The sequence below is a fragment of the Lonchura striata genome, chromosome 13 (genome assembly GCF_046129695.1).
Source record: "Lonchura striata isolate bLonStr1 chromosome 13, bLonStr1.mat, whole genome shotgun sequence".
NCBI lineage: Eukaryota > Metazoa > Chordata > Aves > Passeriformes > Estrildidae > Lonchura > Lonchura striata.
In genome coordinates, this window is record NC_134615.1 from 18,126,773 (window position 1) to 18,148,739 (window position 21,967).

The 21,967-nt window shown below is 43.4% G+C and overlaps 1 protein-coding gene across 1 annotated transcript in view; it reads right to left on the bottom strand.

Annotated features, from left to right (window-relative positions):
* Nucleotides 1-21,967, bottom strand: part of MAF (MAF bZIP transcription factor) — a 196,069-nt gene that overhangs the window by 53,685 nt on the left and 120,417 nt on the right. The window lies entirely within an intron of this gene.

The window sequence follows — 21,967 nt, forward strand, 5'->3', positions numbered from 1 at the left end:
TGTATCGAGTCACACTCCGTGGTTTGCAGGCCTAATCCTGCTCAATTTAAAGGCAGTGGAAATAGGAACAGTTGACTAATTATCCCTCTGTAAGGCCCCAGAATATCCACGTTGAATTCTAACAAATTACTAGAACCTCAGGGAAAGAAACAATGCTAATTAAGATGAACTTTAGGTGTAGGACCTAATTAATATGATCTTTACGTGAAACTTGTTCCAAATGAGGCAACTTTAAAAGTTATATACCAATAAATGCCTTGGGCTGTATAGCACTAAATAAGTCAAAAAATAAACAAACATGTTCCTTAAAATCAGCAAGTAACAAATCAAGATATTAGCATGGGTGTTATGTGACTGCAAGACTTTTCTTCAACAAAGATTTTAATTTTTTTTAGCTCTGAACACCACTGTGGGTGAAATGATAAATGCAGGGCTGCTTTCTGTTTCTGACTGGAAACACACAGACATGCTGGGGGGAAGAAAATATACAGCAAGAATACACAAGTGACTCTGTTTGGGGAGAAATATTGATTTCAAGATCTTGTCAAAAATGATGTGTCAGTCTATTAAAACAAGAACTTAAAACTACGTCTCTAGGAAACTTAGAAGGTTTTTTTTTCCCTGTTTCAGGGAAAGCAGTTGGATTCCCAAACAGGAGAAATTTGGGCAGCAAGTCGATTAAAGAAGGCATAAAAGTCCCTGTATTGGCAAAGCTCCTGCTTGTGCACCCATGTGGACACATCTGTTTGCCTCAGGTGCATGAAGTCAGGGTACAGAGTCATATTTTGGAAACTTCCAACTCAGAACATTCTATGATTCCACAGGAATTATTTTCCTCACATAACTGGACAAACCCCCATTTCTTACAGTCCTGCAGCATTCCACATCTGGGGCTAAAAGCTGAACCTGTTGTGAAGATCAGAGCCGAGCTCTGGACATCTCCTGCAGCACCCATGGGCCAGATGGACCCAACTCCCTGGCTGGAATTCCAGATGGACCCAGCTCCCTGGCTGGAATTCCAGATGGACCCAATTCTGTAGCTGCACTCCAGAATCAGGGGGTGAATCCTGATCCCATCAAAACCCCTGGCAAGAGTCCCACTACCTCTAGTAAGCTCACACTCTGCTCTGTGCTCCAGCAGAGCTTTTGGGAGATCCTTCCATACATGACTTTTTTTTTTCTGAATGAAACTAAGTTGAGAGTGTATTGACTTGTTCAAACTGGAACAAAGGCAGCAGCAATGAAAAAAATAGCCTATGGAAAAACAAAATAACAAGTTATAATTACTCTGTTCTGAGCAGATATAATAAAAATTATCAGATTCAAAATATGAACATACATTATGTTCATATGTTTTGGCTTTGTCTGCTACACTAGAATTCCTCACATCTTGACCTCTTGCCCTCCTCCTACTCCTGTTTTTCTCTCTCACCACTCCATGAGAAAAAAAGGGGTAGAGGAGAAAGAGAGAGAAGAAAAATGGAAGGGGAAGAAAAAGCATGAGAATTAAGTAAAGAGTGTGGATGAAAGAGAAAAAATTTTTTAAAAGAGTGAAAGAGGAAAGAACAAAAGCTAACAAGTGAACAGGAGAAAGAAAAAGCAAGAGGGAAATAAATGCACTGCCAGTTGTTTTTTTAGGGCTTGTGAAAGTTATGGGGCCCTACATGAAGAAGGCATTACATTTTTTGATCTGCAGCCAGATTCTTAATGAAATAGGAGGGCAGGAGGGAGGCTAATGTGATTCAGCATCTAAAAGCAAGCAGTTGCATCAATAATCTTTAGCACTGGCACTTGTGCTAAGACAAAACATAGCAGAGTTTAGAAGACAAGTTGTCAGTGTGATTTGGGGGCCTTTCAGTTATTCAATACAACTCCATTAGGTTCTGGAAGCATAAACAGGTAGCAGGGTTTTGTGCTAGTAATACTCTTAAACCAGTACGTAATTAAAATTGAGCTCTGTGGAGAATAATTCCACTACCTATTACTAGAGGTGACCTCTCTCTTATCAGTCTCCAGTGAACACCAGTGTTTGCTTTAGCTTTACCCACATTCAGTCGAACAAACACAACCACGAAGCAACAGCCTGAAGAACTGAGCAGGGCACACTTGAGCTGGGCTGCCTGCTCTGTGCCAAGCTCCCACCTCTCTGCTAGGGCAGCTTTAGGAGAGGAGTGCACTCACTTCCCCTGCTGCCCAACTTGTGCCTCACTTCCCTGCAGAAGTTATTTTTTAAATTAAAAAAAAAATTGCAGAAGTTTTTTACTTTTTTTTTAATGTACAAAACTTTGCAGTAAACTAGGTTAAAAGAGAGCTTTTCTTCCTCCCTTCAGCTAGAATATACAGAAAACTTAGAGTGACCTTTAAGGCTAAGCTTTGCAAATCTGCCAGTGCAAGGAATTCGGGTAGGATGAAATTCCCACCAATGAAGATGTCTCACTTCAAGTTAGTCTATGCATGACTTGACTCCCCCTTAAATCCCTCACACAGAGCTCAAGCTCACTGGAGCTGCTCACAGGGCCTCGTGAGGGTCTCCTGCAGGAGAGAAGCTCACTTTGAGTGATGTAGGATGCTGAAAGAAGAGATCATAGCCTTCAAGAAGGTGATCAAGAGTGAAAACTGTTAGACCCACCAGCCAAATAATACTGGTTTTGCAAAAATCTTTCACATTAGATACTGAGGTTAAACACCTATGATTGCTGGTCACTGGGGCTTTCCAACAAGACCATCTAAAAAAACCTCATCTGTTCTTACAGGAGCATCTTCTCATTGCAGAAAATCCTTGGTATGAAGAGAACCTGCCCATAAACTCTAGAATTTGAGAGGGAAAATTATCTGCAGCTGGGCAAAGGTTTTGCTCCTCAAACAGCTCAGCAAAGCCAGGGTCAATCTTGAACAAGTTGAGCAGCAAAGTTCAGATGAAAGGTGCCAAAAGAAGAACAAATGCTGGGGTCACAGCATTGTGAATCTTGGCTTCCCACTTAACCACACGAGTCAGGGCAGTACCTTGGAAACGAGCTCCTACCACTCATCTGTGGCCAGCACTGCCCACAGGCCACCTCTCAAACACACAGCTGAACTCTGAGAGGTTTAACTTTGTTTTTATTTTACCTCTTATCTTCAGATCTCAGGACGGTTACTTGCTTTTGCTGTAAACCACCTATGTCTAAAAGCGACTCTGTGGTTAAGACAATAATTAATTTTGCTTAACTCATGAAGAAATATCTGGGAAAAGGAATGTTGAGAACCACCAGCAAAAGCTGATTTTGCAACACTATTTATTTGCCCCATTTGTCTTAAATACAGCCTTTTGTTCATTGTTCTACATCTATATTGATATTAACATAATAAGCAGATTCTAAATTAAAGGGGAAAAAATCAGCTAGTGAGACAATGGAAGGCAATGTGAATTAGTTTACAATGCAAGAATGCAAACCCCTTCACTTCTATCCCTCACATTTATGACTTTCTCTATTTCTTGCCGTTAATGTAGATGGAATTGTCTCCTGCTCTCCTAACACAGAACTCTTGTCTGCCTTCTTCATTAATCTCCATAAATTTCAATACTACAATGGCCTGGCCTCCACCCTCCAGGGCAGGGCCAGTTTAAGAGGGAAAATGTTTTGGGGAGTCAGTTTGAATGCCTGACCCATGTCCTACTGCGCCGTGGTGGAGCCCAGGGTGGGAGGGAAGGAGGTCTTTTAACCCTCCTTGCTGATTTGCCTTTTCATATTTTGCTATTTTTTCCAGGTGCTTTTAAGTTCTCAGGGATGTCTTAACAATTCAACTTGTGCAAGGGAAAAGGATGCAAGGATTCACGCACAATATTTGGATAATATTTGGATAGGGAATGGTATCACCATTGGATATTTTCTCTATCTATTTGGTGTAATGCACCTGCACCTCAATTCATCTTCAAGATCCTGGACAGGGGTGTGAGGAAAACACTGCAAAACCTTTTAGAAATCTTCAAACTTTACAGTCTGAGGCTTTTAGCTTATTAAAACAAAAAAGAAAGAAAAAAAAAGAAAAAAGAAAGAAAAAAAGACACAGCTTGCAGCTTGGTACTACTGCAGAAAATTATACAGCAATTAATAACAATTTACAAGGCGGCACAGCATGTGCTAATAGGTATAAAGAGCAAGGTAAACAAGTATGGAAATCATATATCCAGCCAAAACTTCCATAGTGCAGTGCTGAATGTGCCTAGACAAAGAAGGATTTTTTACATTTTATCTGGAAAAATATTCTTTCATAAAAAAAACCCTTATCAGCTGAGGTGTATGATCCAAGACCTAAACAGAAAATAACCAAGTTCTGTCCCCATGTTTATTGAGTTTGGATTTGGGGGTCTCTTCCCTGGGCATTGGGTAGAGTTTCCTTCTGGACCACTTTCTTCTGTTTGAGTGATACCACTGAGTATAAGGAAAACAAAGGGAACTGAGTTTAAGCTTGTGGAAAGCTGACTGTCTCTGGAGGGAGCCAAAGTGGTAATAAAAACTGTTCTAATGATTTGATCAGCAAAACGAACGAAAAGCAAAGTTTGGAATTAATGAGAGCTCTAGATCAAAACTGCGGATGATTTTCCTCTCATTAGTGGTTTTTATCATCAGATGTTAGCATTGTTTGAATGAAATTCATTCAAAGGCCTCAAATAAAAGCAGTATTTGGTAAAAGAAACTGTGATTTGGGTCTATTAACAAACAGAACATCTTGCTAAATAATTCCTTTATGCACTATTCAGTAATGATGTAAAGCTGGTGCCTTTCTGCTGCCTCAGTGAAACAGCCTTCAGAAAGATCATTAAACCGGCTTTTTGTGAGAGGAGCTAAAGAGAGTGACTGAAGCGTCTGTTATAAGTTTATATTTGTATTCAACTCAATTAGGCCCTAGGACAGAGATGAAAGCATGGTGCAGCTCCCTCGCAGGCCCTTTCCAGCAGTCAGCTCTCTAAAGAATCTCCTCTGGAAACTGCTCCGGCCGCAGCCCGCGGCTTTCCGAGAAGCCTTGCTGCATCCCTGGATGCGGCCGGGGCCGGGAGGGGAGATGCTCGTGGAGATCCCAGTAAACAATGGAGATCCCACAGCTCATGGAGATCCCAGTAAACAATGGAGATCCCACAGCTCATGGAGATCCCACAGCCCGTGGAGATCCCACAGCTCATGGAGATCCCGCGGCCCATGGAGATCCCATGGCTCGTGGAGATCCCACAGCCCATGGAGATCCCACAGCCCATGGAGATCCCGCAGCCTGTGGAGATCCTGCAGCTCATGGAGATCCCACAGCCCATGGAGATCCCACAGCCTGTGGAGATCCCACAGCCCATGGAGATCCTGCAGCTCATGGAGATCCCACAGCCTGTGGGGGAGCCTGGCCAGTGCTGCCGCCTGGGACGCGCCGCTCACTGGGGACGGAATTTCGGTAAAAACGGGGCCACCGCAAACAACAACAAACCCTCCTCCTCTTCTCCCTTTTCCACAGCTCAGGAATCATCCTCCTGGCTTCATTTTTTTGCTTTCCAGTGGGTACCGTGCTGGGGTCATTGCCAGCTGGCTGCGGAGGGACAGATGTGCTATCCCAAAACACCCCCTGAGCTCTGCCCCTGCTCCCCTCCTGCATTCCAGAGAGCTGCAGCTGGCAAAGGAACTGGCTCTGTACCTGCTGCTAGGTCTGGGTGCCGGGAGGGCTTTTCTCTCTGGATGGAGCTGGGGAAGGTTGCACTGAGCTCTGGAGGAGCCCAGGATCACACGGGCATCCCTGGCATTGCATCCCTGGCATCGCATCCCTGGCATTGCAGAGCCTCACCAAGGGGCTCCATCCCCAACAACTCCAACCACATGCCTTTCATTCCAGCCCCACAGCTGGCACCACAGGAAGATTTTTTTTTTTTGGTAAAAAAACCCAGAAATGCCTGGCTAGCTTCACACTGGAAACGCCCTAGATCCAGTTCAAGTGGACCAGCTCTTCCAAGAGAAACATGTTCTGTCAGAAACGTTTCACCTGCTCACTAAGTACATTCACTACACAGAGCCTTTTTATAATGTGTTAATTTATTTTTAGAAACGGTTTTATATCGCAGAGCACCCTGAGTGCCTTTGGCAACTTCAGGTACTTCAGAAATAAATGTATTATTATTCCTCTTTAGAGATTTAAACTGTATGTTAAGTGGTTAAAAGTAGCCATTACATGGTTGGTGGCTTTTTCTTTTATTGGTTTTCCCAGTGGCAATTTTAATACTGAATTTTATTATTTTTTATTAATTTTATTATTTATTTATATTACAGCACTTTGACTCTTAATTTAAGAAGAACCAGTCCCAAAAAGAGGATCTGAGTGCCTGACTGGCAAATGAAGTGCCTAAGGCCAAAGCTGTGAGCCTGAAAACTCCTGAACTCTTGAGGCATTAAAATCATTTTCTGATCTAACCCTTCCTAGTGCTCTGCAGTTCTGCTCTTTCTGCTTCCTGGAAGACTGAGTGTTTTAGCAGAAGCAGGACTACCCATTGCCTGGATTTCTCAAGGAGCTTAATCTGATTGTCATTTTTCACATTGCACTGGATATATCCATCAAGTCACAAACAAACTACTGTTTCCTTCTCTTCAGAGAAGAACTCTTTAGTACATGGTGTACCCAGCTGCGGTTAAAAGTTTCTACAGTGTGTAGGCAGGCCAGATTGATCACTCTGCTCTGGAGGAAAGCAGCCTGTGTCTCAAGGAGGCAACTTTTACACCACATCCTGGACTAGTCCACCACACATGGGCCTTGCTAGGTGGCTTCTCTGTGCAGAAGAATTCATGATTCATTACCCAAAATCAAAGCCCCTGGAAACAGCTCCTCCTGCAAATCAGTGGCTGAAGAGAGAAACCCAAGGAGTAAGCTATAAGATTAAATATCTTTACTTTCTAGGGAAAGACACTAAATATTTTCTTGTCAACACTGGAGATAAAGAGCACCCCTGAAATTCTCAGTAATGCACCTGCACCTTAGAGACATCAAGGGGTGAAAACCTTCTCTATTTTCATTATCTTCTTCGAGGTGAAACTCTGGCTAACTGCTCATGGTATCTTCAAGCAACTCCTCTTCTGCATACACCTGGGCTCAGATCTCCTCTCTTCCTTGCCCCTTTGTGCTAAGCCAACCCAACTTCAGATTTTCAGCTTCCATCCCAGGAGCCAGCCATTCAAAATGTGTACCTCACAATATTTAGCTTTATGGACCAAAGAAGTTTTCATAAAGTTTGAAAGGCAGTCTGGAAAGGACTGAGCAAACTTTCTCAACTCAGTCACCTGGAACTGAATTTTGCAGCTCCCGAGTCTGTCCAATAACACTCAAGCCCAATAACAAAACAAAGGTTACGTGGCAACTTAGAGCATGTTCTGCTGGCATTGCTGTGATGGTTCAGGTGAAAGCAAGATTTCTTCACGTGTGTTCACAGGAGTGAATGACTCAGATTGTGAAGAGTCACCATCATGCTAGCTCTGCATGCAATAAAGCAATCCTATCTCTTGAGGCCAAGATCCAGCAGCCATTACTTAACCTGTTCTTCAGTTTTAGAAGTTAGCACCCACTAACATTCCCCATGAAAGCACCAGCCAGTGTACATGGAAAAGAGCCAGCTGGTTGGACCTGATGGGCTGCTGCACGGAGACCTAGTCTGTGTCACTGAAATGCCTGTTCATCCAATCCACCAAATTACCAAGGAGAACTCCAGCCAAGAGCAACATTTAATGGGCTGCTGCTGCCAGGAGGTCAGTGAGCCACAGACAGAGACTTTGCAAAGCTGGATGTTCCTTCTGAGCCTCTTTGACGAATCTGGAGTTGTTTTGTGAGGAAATGTGTTTGCTACCTGCTGACCTACTTCACCCTGATTTCAGTACACGTAGGTAAAAGGCTGGCTGAAAGTATATGCCTGAACTGATTCTTATTCATTAAAGAAATATAGGCATGTGTCTAAAATTAAGATTTAAACATTCGCTACAAGATGTATATAAGCAGGTTTTTATCTGCAGTCAGTTTTTAACTGCAAATAAGGCTGATGAGCAAACCCTATTATATTTATTATTCTATAATTATAAATAAACTGTTATAATTGCACTAGTATAACTAAAGATTAAATGGTAAGTTTCACAAGAAGAAAAACAGTCAGAAACAGAATAAACCTTCTCAAAACCATGGTCAGCGTGGTCAGCTGCTGTCAAAGACCCAAGCACTTACAGGAGGAGCAATGAGCAATCAGATCCACCAAGCAGGGAGCAGGGAACAAAAGGGTCTCAAGACTGGTCTCACCAGTGCTTATAAAAATCAGTAGTAGTCTCTCCACTGGTTTTGACAGGTGCTGGCTGAGATGCTATATGTAAAGTCCCTGGCACTCTGTTAAGACAAAAACTTAATTCCATTCAAAGCTTTATTAGCATCAAAATTTCATAAAGACTACAGAACTGGATCTAAAATTTTAATTTGTTGAAAATCTGGCAGCCTGGATAGAAATTCTAGGCACCTGGCTTGAGCATTGCTCATTTTTCTCCAGTTTCATCCACGGTGCCATTATTTATTTAGTTCTGCAAGTTTTGAGAGGAATGCTGCAATGTGAAACATATCACTTGCAGAGAGCCACAGTTTTGGCAGCCCTAACAAAACTAATGCCAACTCAGTGCAAATCTCTTTCTGCTTGTTTGCATGTATTATAACAGCAAGAAATACCTTTTCTTAGCCGCATTTCTTTCTCATATTTGTTCAGATAAGTCAATTATTTGTAAAGTGACTGTCAATACTGTGTACTCAAAGTGGTACCAGCAATGTTCAGTTATCCAGCAGGAATTATCTGTTTGATTTTTAAAGGATCATTACACATATGCCCTCCATTGGTTTAGATGTGTTCTTTGAATTCTGAAAAAACCTTAAAATATTGACTTGTATTGAAAAGCAAAGAGTGCATCATTGCATGGCTTTAACAACTTGAAGATGTCAGATGCATTCTTGAAGCTTCCCTACACACAAGGAAAGAGGAGTGGGGTAGTCCTGCAGCAGAGGGATTCTCACAGCCCTGCAAGCTGTCAAATCTTTGAAATGATCCAGGTTCTCCAGCAGGTTTCTACATCTGGTGTGGCCTTGTTTTTATGAACCCAGCTCAGCTAAATAACAATGTCCCATGGAGTCCTGCTCGGATGCAGCTCAGCGTGGGGCTCTGGCCGTGCCCTGCAGGGGAGCCGTGCCCTGAGCCAGCTGAGCAGGTGGACACGCCAAGGTTTAAGCTTTACAAACAGCTGAATTTTGGAGAGGAAAGTAAAAATGCAAACTCATGCCTGAAAGCTCAGGAAGGCACCAGTTCCACCAAGGACTGACTGCCAGATCCAGCCATCTGAGGACTGAATGGCATTCAGTTATTATGGCTTGGGGTGCCCTACAGCTGCATCTGATGCTGTATGTGTGCTCCTCTAATACCCACGGGTTCCTATGCTCTAGATAAAACCAGAACACTGACATGCTCTTGACTATTTTGTACAACAGCATTAATGTTATTAAACACCATGTCTTATCCTATAAACAGTAGGGATTAATTTATTTTGTATCCCCTGAGTGTTTATTAAATTTATCTATGTCCAAAGCACAGCCACTTATCACAAATCATCACAGCCATGCAACAAATTCTAGCTCTTTATCCCGCATTCATTTTCCTGAACATCCCTGCAAAACAAGTGTTGCCAGCATGCAGCTGATGTACATGAAAGGTAAGCAGTAAAAATTTGCAAACCAAGATCAAGAGTAGGTGCCAGTCCCTGAGAATGTATTCCCCTAAGCAAACACCTTTGGTGTTTAAATTTCTGATTTATTGAATCAGTGAGAATGTAGATGTTTTTGGAAGGTGGCTCCTCTTTGGAGGACATTACCTTTTCACCTTCACCATAAACTGATGGATGAATGCCAGCCTATGAACAGAATATGGAAATCAGAACAGTAATCTCAGCCTCAGTGATCACAAGAACTTTTCTGGTTTTTTTTGCAGGTTTTCAGTTTACCTCAAGACACAAAAAAACCTACAGGCAACTCTGGTAATGAGGATTTGAGGTTCTGCACTTGACTCAATTAGTGACTCATGGAGCATCCCTGCATGACAGCTTATGCCTCTCCAAACTCTGCTAAAGCAGACAGGGCTATTTTGAGGACTTTTACAAAAGTTAATTTATATTTCTAAGGTTAAAACAAACATTTATGCATTATTTTTGGTTTCACTGATGTATCATACACTTGGACATTGCGTAAAATCAATTTAAAAAAGAGGCTTCTCATCTTTTCTCTCTTTCACATCTACTTAAAAAAAATCAAGCAACATTGTTGTTTTATATTTAGACATAAAGTAAAAAAAATCTTTTTTTTTTCTCCTCTAAATATGACCCTGGTTAATTCCCAGCTGAAATAGTTTGCCTGAAATCCCCTGTGAAGTCTGATCCTGTGCCACTGAAGCAAACAGGAACACTCCAGCACGAGCAAGAGATCACCTTGTCTTTCTGCAGGGGATCTGAGGAGCATCCAGTCCTGCAAGTCACAAGTAAAAGGGATTTATTGCCCAGATTCCTGTGACTAGGACCAAAGCTGGCTGGTCCTTGAGGAGAGGGCTGGAAGAGAGACCCGGCAGGTACCTGGACAAGGGGAAGGTGCAGGTGGGAAAAGCACCTGGCAGCTGCTCTGTGCCTCTGCTGGGAAAGGGAGGGCAGTGAAGGGAGCTGTGCTTTGTCTCCCTGCTCCACTGCTGAGATCTGGGAGTGCAAGCTGCCCGCTGGAAGCCAGCAGTGCTGGATTTCCCCACTCCTGGGGAGCCACCATCCTTCCCCATGCTCCCACCCAGCTCAAGTCCTGCTCCCTGTGCTTCCCCAGGGGTCCATGTCTCACCCAACACCACAAACTGCCCTCCTGCAGCCCTTTTCTTGTAGGAACATCCCAGGGGAGATCTCTGTGCCCCTGCAAAGATACAGAGTCCCTCCATGTGAAGGGCTGCAGAGTTCCACACAAGCACAGACACCAGCGCCAAACGCTGTCAGAAAGAGAATTACTTTTGATTAATGGGAAAGGAAAGTTAATTGTCATTCGGTATAAATGTCAGAGTGGAAACTCAGCAAAGATAAAAACATCACTTTCCAACAAAAAGGAAGGGATGATTTCCATGGTGCAGCCTAAGACTAGTGTTTAATGCGGATGAAAAAAATACTAATCAGATCAGCTCTTTGGGAGATCAGGATATTTTAGCTTTTACTATCTCAGGGACTTGCTGTGTGACTCCCTGATGCACAAAGCGCACGGAGTTGTTCACATTTCTCTGGGCTGGATCCGCAGCTGGTGTAAATCACTGCGACTGCTCTGACTTTGGTGGCATCCTGCCAGCTTACTCCAGTGAAGGATTTGGTGCAGAAATGTTTCCCAGTGTATAAACTTCTGGTTATGATAGACAGTTTCTGGGCTCCAGCAGGGATTGGTGATCTGAAAAGGGGGTTATGGGAATTGGCAAGATATGAAATGGTGTGGGAGAGCTGCAAATATTTAATTTCCTGAGAAATAATTCTCTGGTGGCTATATACATATATATATATATATACATACATACATACACACATACACACACGTGTATGTGTTCATGTGTGCTGTTCAGCAAGTTACAGTCTAAAATTAACAGATTTCTTATCTCCCATGGACCTCTCCTGGCAACAATGGCTTGCCCAGGAGTGTCAGCAGGAACTCTGCTCCCTTTGCCCCAGTACCACACCTTCAAGCCCAAGTAGACTCCTGAGATGGTTTGCAGCTCCCTGGCTGCAAAGCCAGTTATGTGTTTAAGGAGGAACTATGCTGGGGAGGAGCTGGACCACTTCAATGCCTGCAGAGAGATTCCAGACTTGTGCACCTGCCTCTCCCCATGCCCGCAGCCAAATTTAAATGCTACAGCCCCTCCGTGGAGAAAGGGGCACAAGTTGGGGCCACGGCTGTTCCCGGGCTGTAAAAATAGAGACAGATGCTTGCCTGAGAAGAGGAAGAATGTGAGGCTTCTTTGAAAGCTGAGTGTGAGCAAGTCCTGACACCTCCCGGCTCTTCACCTCGCTGGAAAAAGTTCTTGTGCTCTTGGCACGTGTGCAGGGACACACAGGCCGGCACGAACAACAAAAGCTGCTGGGAGAGCTACAGAGAGATGCTTCTAGCAGGGCTCACAGAGCGGGGATGGCGGGGGGAAACCCGCAGTCAGCATTGTTTGCTTTCAGCCCAGCTTGACTAAAAATCCCCAAACCAACCATCCCAAACAAACCACACCCGCGACTTCTCTCCGGAATCAAGCGGGAGCAAGAGGAAAACCTCGTTCCATGCTTGTCGTCTTCTTGCCCCTCTGCCCAGCAGAGTGGAAATCTGTTGGGCTGCCTGTTTGCCTGTTTTCCACCCAGGTGGACAAACACACAGACAGAGGGGGTGAATGCAATTTGCTGTTTCAGAGAAAAGCGAGGTCCAGAAGCGGAGTGAAAGTGCTGATCCCAGGCCAGAGGGATCCCTGTCCCCCCCAGCAAACACCCGGGCAGTGCCCGCTCCCACACCCCTCCCCTCCCAGCTCCACAGATGGAGAAATGAAGGAAAATACGGTATTTTTGTATTGTCCTTTCAAGGAGATCTCTGTTTGCATAGTTGGATCCCCCTTCCTCCACACAGCACTAACATTAGTGTGACCTTTTCCTGCTAATTGGAAAATCTTACGGAAATAAAGCCTGTCAGAAAATGAGAAGTGTCTCCCCTTTAGGCTGGCCAAACGACCTCAGAGGGGGAAAAGAAGTTCTGAATTTCTGCTCCTTCTGCACACACTGCAAAATCTTTATTACTTCGGAGAGCCTTGAAACCCAGTAATGCCCCTCCAGTGCAAAGAGAAGTAAATAAATTTCTTCTTATGACCACTTTGGAGAAACACACAACCAGATTTACTCAGCAGGGATAGATACTGGACAAGATAATGAAGAGAGAATAAGAATATGATAGGGGTTTACAGCCTCTTCTGTCTCTTTAAAGTGTTTTAATCCTTCAGAAACAGGATATCGGGTCCATTTCCTTAAAGATACAGTATCCCTTCTGGGACAAGTAATGTTATAAAAACCTAAGATGTAACATCTATCTCACAATATTGATTGGCACTTTAGTGTGATAAAAGGGGTTGAACCTGAAGGGGAAAAAAAAGAAAAGAAAAGAAAAAATGGTAAACTGGGACTACTCTTAGAAGAATTGAAAAAAAAAAGTCCTTATAACACCAGGTCAAATTTTCAAAATATTTTTTTAACATGGAATTGAACCAAATGCCATTTCAATGATTGTCTAGGCAATTCTCTTGATTTTTAAAGCATATAGATCCATGTTTGTAGCTTTATGACCAGCTGGTGCTGGAGTTAGCTCCAGCCCCAGCTCCAGCACAAAGCCCTGTGAATGCTTTCTGTGCTCCAGCAGAGGAAAAAAAAAAAAAAAAAGAAAGAAAAAGAAAAAAAAAGAAAGGAGAAATTTCAAATAAAGAGATACGCTTTTGTTATTAATAGCAAACAAAGGAAACACAGTTTCAAGTGACTCTCTGGTTCATTTATAAAATGCCCTTTTTAGACAGCATCACCTGTTTTTCGGAAAAGCTTTGAATGAAAACATTGAAACAACTGTCATCATATGGATACGTCTACAGTCATTCCTGAATTACTCAAAGTTAAAAAAACAGAGACACAAAGACTGCTAACAATTACTCATTTAGGTAGCTCTTACTCATAGGAATAGTCTCATTGAAGCCTGTAGATCTGTTTCCACGCATTGTTGGGCTGAGCTTGTGTCGTACGGTGAACCAGAAAAGCCTGAAGCAGACACAGAAAAGCCTCTCACCAGTCCCATCCACCAGAGAAAGGTAAAGTATTGACACATTTCACCTCTGCATCTGGCAGCACAGACCTGGTGCAACTTCAGACACGTCCCAGCCCACAGCTTTCTCACAACCTGCTCTCCCAAATGTTTGGTCTCAGGCTGCGCCTGCCAGACCCAGCCCTACCTGCATGGGATAACCATGCAGAGATGCCTCACCTGAGCGGAGGAGTGTGGACAAGACATGGTGCCTGTAAAACTTGCAAGCCTGTCTTAACCAGTGATTTTTTTTCTCCAATTTTTTGAGAAACCTTTGAAGAAAGCCCAAGCTGCTGTGATGATCTTCCAGCTCAGGAGGCAGCATCCTCTTTGCTTGCCTAGCTCCAGGATCTCCACCTTTTCCCTGGCTGTGCAGAAGTCAATTTGAGAGCTGCCTGAACTCCAGGGTGACCCAAGGACTCAGCACCACTGGGAGAGGTGTGACCCAGTGCAGGAGCCTCAGTTAGGAGTTAGACAATAATTCAGGGTGGTTTTGGTGTTGCCCAGATCTGTTGGAGGTTTAATTTCTGGTCTGTAACTCCCTGAAGTCAAAAATCTTTCCTTAAGAGTATGAAGTGATATGCTCTTTCAAGACACAGATGCTCCATCTCAATGCTATTTTCAGTCTGGATTTCAGTATAAAGCTCAAAATATCCCCTCCAGTCATTGCTGTGGTGCTTTCAAAGGAACAGGGTGACACCAGGCAGAACATCCCACTCATTATGGTATTACCTGAATACAGATTAAACATTAACTGGGAATTATCCTGTTGCATCTTGGGGATGTTCTTTTGTTGGGATCAGGAAAAACATGTCCTGGAGTTCCTTGGTGCAGAAAGAAACACTCTGGCCATCACTGGAGCTGCTGGCTCCAACCAAAGGGTGCTCAGCAGAGATGGGACTCTGTGTGAACTGCAGAGATCATAACAGCTGCACAAGTTGGATGTAAAAAGGGCACACAGATTTCTGCCAACAAAACAAACTCTTCTCTCTTGCCACTCTCTTTGGCCAACTCACTATATCCTAGAACTTCTCATGCAAGATCATAAAGCAGAGATATCCAGCTCCCAGCCAAGCCTCTCCAGACCTCTTGTGTGAACAGCACCATCCCCATTTGTCAAGGACACATGAACACCCTGCCCACGTGGACTAGGTACTTGCCCAGCGGGTCTCAGCTTTAGTGAAATCTTTATGGGGCTTGAATTATTCAAGCCCTGACCTTTAGCAAATCTCTCAGTCAATGATAGTTAATGTCCTTTAAAATCATTGACCCCAGGTCAGGGACCAAGGGGGTGCTTCATCAATGGAGACACAAGGTTCAAAACCAAGAGAGGTTTTTAAGCACCCTGGAAGATGATGGCTGCCCACACACAGAAGGCTCACCAGTGCCACAAGATAAAACAGCACAAGCAGGAGGAACCCAGCTGAGATCTGTGGGATCCAGCCAGAATTTGGGCTCCTCTGAACATTGAGTTCTGCATTTGGGATAAGTCTGGACCAGGAGCCATGGTTCAGTACAGCAAGGATGAAGGTCACCCACAGCATCTCCAAAGCCCCTGTGCAGGGAAGGGAAACACAGTCTGGGGGAAGCAGCTCTGCCAGTGCCTTCAAGAGACCAACAGGTGCTGGTGCATGTACCAAGCTCAGCAAACACATTTTGTAGGCAATTGCTGTGTATATATGCACAGTTTTTTTTGAGTGACTTTCACCTCCCAAAACAAGAGATTGTTGGTTGCTTGTCTCGAAGTTGGATTGGCAATAAAAGATTTCTGCCCCCTCCTTCACTTCTGATAAGATTATGTCTTACAAATTTATTCCTACATCATTTAGAATGTTTTATAACAAGCCTGTCCTGGATGGATGGGTTTTCAGATGTGTATTCTTGATATACTTTTCTGATTATTTCACATTATCCATTAACAGTAAGATTGTCTCCATATGCCATAAACAGCAAACGTTCTGGTTCAAATCTTCATAAAAGCTCAAAACTTTTAATCTTGGACTTGAAATGGATTCATGGGACTAGGTAAAAGCCAGTTTGGGGGAGCTTCCTGCTTTCTTCAAATTGTAAAAATGTCAGTGGGAGTCATGAGGTTAGACTTATAGGGCAGGCTTCTGCCCTGATTCTAGCTAAGGGAATTATACATAATGGATTAACCACATGACTAATTTTACCTCATTTTCTGTTCTTGAAGTGTCTGCAAGCAAATTAAAATACGCTGAAATTATTCATTACCTAGAAGTACTTGCAGTAAGAGGGATTTATTTCACCTTTAGTCACCTAAAAGTTGGGTGTTTACCTAAACTGCTTTCCCAGCTTTTCTTATAGTTTAGGCAGCAAGAAGACAACTCACCCAATCCCAAAGGTAGATTTTGAAATTAAGTGGGTTGATTCATCTTTGCTGTAGAGATAGCTGAGGTGAGTAGCTTAAATGGGACACTTGATTTTTCCATGGCCAAAATTAGTTGAAATTAATCCTAACCCACATCATTGATCACAATGTAAGTGCAGAGGTAAGCTTTTCCACAAAAGTTTGCTTGAATGTTCCAGAGCAAGCAGTTTTTCACGGACCAGGCAGATCCTGCTTTTGAAAGTGCCTGAACACCTAGCAGACACTGGAAACATTAATAGTTAAGGACCTAAATACCTTAAAAGATGGGCCCACATGTCTTATTGAATGCTTCTGTTCCCTGAATGGATGAGTTCAATTCACTGAATCAGGCTTTGGGGACAGATCATCACCACTGGTGACTGCTCTTGTGTTTCACTTCCTCTGTCAAACTCCTCGGGTTAAGCATTGGCAGAAAATGAATGGGAAAGGGGTATGATGGATACAGCTGTAATGGCACAAATTTGTTTCTCAGCAGAGAAGGGAAAGCCAAGCTTTTTAACAATTGAAATGTTGAGTTAGAATTCTGCATTTGGCCAGGCTTTTGGAAGTGAGGAGCAGTCTCTGTATCAAATGGGTACCTGCAAGGGACTATTCTGTAAAAACTCTGAAAAACTAGAAAATTAAACTGCCCAATTGAACCTCCATTACAGGACTCATAGATCCATAAAAGAGGCTGCAACCACTGTAGTTCCCCTGGAGAACCTGCCCTGTGCTTTGGTGGCAGAGGAGCCTTGAGGTCACACCGAGCACCTGCAGGAGAGGCATTTTCTCACCTTTAGGGGTGGCACTTTCAGACCACATCCCCATTTTTAACTGTAACAGGGTGTGAGGGCTCTGCCTGCTCACAGGAGTTACATGGCCAACACACTCCCCTTGCTTCAAACACAGGAGGGCAGCTCCTGAGGCTGAATTTGGAGATAAGTACCCTGCAAAGCTTAACCCTGTCAGAAAAGTGGGGAAAGGCTGTAACAATAAGGTTGGAGACACATTTTTAATCCCAGATCTGCCAGTATCACCAGGAGAGACTGATTTACATCATGGCTTTACAAGCCCCAAATGCAGACTTTTCTGAACCAAAAAGATCCCTTTCTTGCACCAAAGCTTTGGGAAGAGCGCAGCAAGGATCCATCCCTTCCAGCTCCTTCTCTGACCAGCTGCACGGGGGTGGCTGAGGCGGTCAGACATGATGCTGGTTTATAGGTTCTACTAATATTTTGCTAAGACCCCGTGGGCTGAGCAAGCAGAATCCCCTCTGGGTGTGCGGGGGGTTTGCTGGAGCTGCCAGCGCCGCTTTTCCAGCGGTGAAAGTCCCGCATGCTGCCGCAGCCCAGCGGGACCCGCTTGGAGCGGGCACAGGGAAGCGCAGCAGCGCCTGTCGGACACCGCATGAGGGAATGCGAATTGTCAATTTGTTGACAGTGTCATGTTGCCGCTACCAGCTTTCCCTGCGTTATTTGGAAGGAGCTCAAGTCAGTCTATTTCCCAAGCTGAGCTTCCTCACGTTACAGCTCCGCACGCCCAGAAAAGAGACGCAACCGGAGCAGAGTTTGCTTTTGAGCAGAGAGAGAAGCTGCTGCTTTTAGAAATACTGTCACTGTTGTTGGGGCTGGGAAGACTGAGGGAAAGCTGAACCAGGAGTGAGTACCCCCCAGACCCTGCTGTTCCCTCTTCCCACAGCCCCACTAAGCTCAGGTGAAGTCAAGGAACACTTCATCTTTTGATAATTTTCCACCCGCCCCTGGAACGCTGTGGATGTCCAAGCAGGGTCATGAAATCACAAAGGTGTGAGGCTGGGATAATTTCCCCTCCCACATGATGAATTCCACTCAGGCTGGGAAAAATGTCAACCATCCCTGTGAACTACAGTATCCACCTGGCTGGCAGAGCTGCCATTAGGAGCAGGATTTCAAAGCACCTATGTCTGTACTCACACTTGCACACAGATACACATGGATGTACTTGCACTTCTGGAGGAAAATTGAGTCCAGACATGGAGCTGACAAACAGATTTATGTGCTATGTACAAACACCCACCCTCCCCCTGTGATTCCTCCAAGCTGAGGGCTGTTGTCTGGAACAGCTCCAAAAGCCACTTTGGGAGAGGAAAATCAGGGCTGGGAGGTGGGCAGTGATGGCAGGAGCCAGAGTGTTCCTCCTGCCTGGTAATGTGAACTAGAAGATAAGGTGTTTGCAGAGAGAAAATTTATAGGTGGAAATATAGTCAAGTCAATCTCATTCTGCTTTCTGAACCCCAAGACTGATTTAAAAAGATTAAACCATTTAGCAATGGGAACATATTTTTAGCTCTTCCCCATCAGAAGCACCAGGCACAGTGCAGCTCATGCAGCCCAAACTAGCTGCCCTGGGCTTGCTGCTGGTACAAATTTCCAGCCTGCTAAGGAGATTCCCAGGTCCTGGACAGATGCTGGAACATGTTTCAGGCCTCTGCTGCACCACACAAACTGCCTGCAGTCGCTGTTCTGCTCAGGAACTGGGCACTGAAGCCCTTCCACAATCAGCACCTCCAGCTACAATGGATTTTACAGCCTGTTAAATTACTGTTTTCAGCTCTCCACAGACTGCCAATACAGAATACATTCTAGATTTCAAATAAGAAAACAAAAAAATTATACAATATAATTAAATTCTAAAATGATAAGAGGTCCTTGGCCTCTATGTGTACTGTTTTTTCTCATTGCTTTTGCTGTGAGAGCAGAAGGAGGAGAACCACTCCACAAAACTACTATTTCTCCTGTGCATAACAAGCTGCCATTTCAGGACCAATATTGCTAACATTCCTTCTGCTGAGTCCCACTAATTTCTCAGTGGCATTGTCAATATAATGGGACTTGCACTTACTGGAAGAGAAATTACTGTCCTTGCTTGGAAATACACGCTCTACTTGATTATATTCCCATCTCTCTCTTTTTAAATCTTTAAATTAAATAGAAAAAAAAAAATCTGAGAAATCTGAGCAATCAAAAATGAGGCAACTGTTGTTAACTACAAAAGCCAAAGCCTTCTGCTTCAGCCACCACCAGAGACAGCTTCTGGATTGATGCACGTGCAGGTCAGAAGTGACAGCAGCAGATGGATGGCACGGCACCCGTCACACAGTGAGTGCCCAGGTTTCTGTGGAGTTACAAGGTGTCTCCAAAGCCTCTGCATTTGTTAAGGAATTGAATGGCACACGTGCTGCTGATGGGAATTGCCCCAGTGCCTCCTTCTCACCACCCTGGGAATGCAGTGAACAGAGTTGGCTTAAAACCCCTTCTAAGCCAGAGTCCCCTTTCCACAGATATGCATCAAGCTGATGGGGCACATTTGTAAGAAACTGCTTTACACCTTGAAGACTGAAAGAATAAATCTCTTTAATAAGCTCTTAGGTTTTTCTAGTGATGCAGATTGAAGTAATATTATAGAAATGTGTATAGTTGTCAGTAATTTTACAGGAATGAATAGAAAATGCCAGGAGGATTCATTTGTGAAATGGGAACATTTTGTGTGATTTTTTTTTTTTTTTTTTTTTTTTTGGTGTCAAAAGATACTTGCAAGGACAAAGAGGCTGCATTTCTATCACACCAATCTGCAATAATTGCAGACTTCCCAGGATTTCTTTTAGCATAACTGTGCTGGGTTGTTCTGCATCTCATACATGCATGGGATGTCATAGCGATGGAATTAACACTGGAACAATCAGCTATAAGGACTATACTTGCAGAGCTGGGGAAGAGTACTGGATTTTGTGAACAAAAATCTCCAAAATGCAGCCTCCTCCTCCCCACTCCCACAAGTCACTTTAAACTTGGAAAACTGAAAGAGAACATTATTAAATAAATAATTGAATCTTTATGTCAAAGGTGCTGCAACTATATCTGAGACAAAATTCCCATTTATTGGTAGCAAAAAACCTTGGACTGTTTATCATGACAGTGTGACTGCAAACAAAACAGACATCATGATTGTCTGTTTTTAAGAGCAGTATTTTTTGGAGATGCAGTAGCAGCAGGAGTGCAAGGCTTGACTAATGCTGTGAGTATCTGCCCCTGGGGAGTGCAGATGCCAGGAAATAGCTTTGGAGGGTTGTGACTAGTAATGATCACACTGGATATTTTAGGCATATTAGTGGGTACTGCTCAGTGTAATTCTGGATTAACTCTTTTACTTACCATTAGTATAAATTAGAGCATCAATGGAATTTATGTCCCTGTGTTAAATATAATGACACTCGGCCTAATGTTGGCTGGAAATTTGACTGATAATAAATACAAACAGATCTGTTAGATGGTCTGAACACAGTACAGGAAACTGTTCCTGCAAGCAGCACATCTCACAGGCTCAGAGGGAGCAACTGAAGCAGTGCTGACAGCTCTGTGTGTCCCTTTTCTTATGTAAAACTAACCTGGAAACATGACCTGTCTTCTTCAAATGGAACATTTGGTGGGAAATCAAAGCAGAATTTCGGCCTCAGACCTCTCTGGTTCTTATGGTATACAGTACATAGAGGCAACATCCCCTGAAATAAATCATAACACTTTTGCCCATAGTGAATTTTTGAAAGTATTTAAAAAGTCTAACTAACTTCAGTTCTTTTATCAATTCCACATAAACAATAACAGCTTCTATAGCATTCAAAATCAAGTTTCTCAGCTGAATTCTTTTATAGGAAGGAAAAATTTCTTCAGAGACCTGTCCCTGTGCCCACTGTCAGACTGAGGAGTCAACTCCTCAAAGTCCTGCTTCTTGCCCTGATTTTCCCTTGTTGGACTTTACCATCACTCAGATTTGTCTGACAGAGGGCAGAGAGTTTGAAAGCCATCAGGGAAGAAGAGATCTGGTGGAGAGCACAGCCACCTGAGCCTCATTTCGTCAGGAAACCAGGTTAAAAATGTGCTGATGGAGGCTGGGACAAAAGTAGGCGCAGTGTCAGGATCTGTAGTCTCGATTTTGATATGCAGTAGGTGTCTGTCCAGGGTAGTTTGTACAAACGATCACTGTTCCACTCCATTAAGTCCTCATTAGAGCAGCATACTGCACCTTAAAAGTATCTTAACCTTAAATTATCAGTATCCAAGCAAAAGAAAGAAAAAATAGCACACCAGTAGCTAGTCAGAAAGATCCAGCACGTGTCAATTAAGACAACAGCCAGCATGTTTTAAACCACAGCTTCTCAGAAGTGCATCAATGTGTACCAGGATGCTGGAGCTTTAATAATTCACCATTTCCTTATTGAGGTCTGATGATGCTAAAATAAGGTGTTGAAGCTTGATTAGTAGTAGGAACATAGCAGCTTAACCTCTAACATTTAGCCTTCTCCTCTGGATCGAATTACTGATCTTTATCTTGTTGAGCTGTGCTAGCAGTTGGCTTGGGAACATTACACCTTTCTAAAAGCTGTCAATCTTTGTCAGTGTCTTTGCACAATGGATTGGGAGAGCTATTTTTAAAGGACTATGTCACCTTTTTGTAGGGATGGGGTTTTTATAGTATATCAAGGTTTTTTTAAATATACATTGCCACATGCTCAATATCACCTATAGGCCTGACTGAGAATAACTTGTATTAATTATATTATGATTTCTAGTGAATGGGTGTGAAGAGATGCAGAGTCATCAGAGGGAGGGAGAAAAAAATGCAGCTTTAATTGTTTATTAAGGTGCTGATTTTTTGCTTTCATTTTAGTTTATTTTT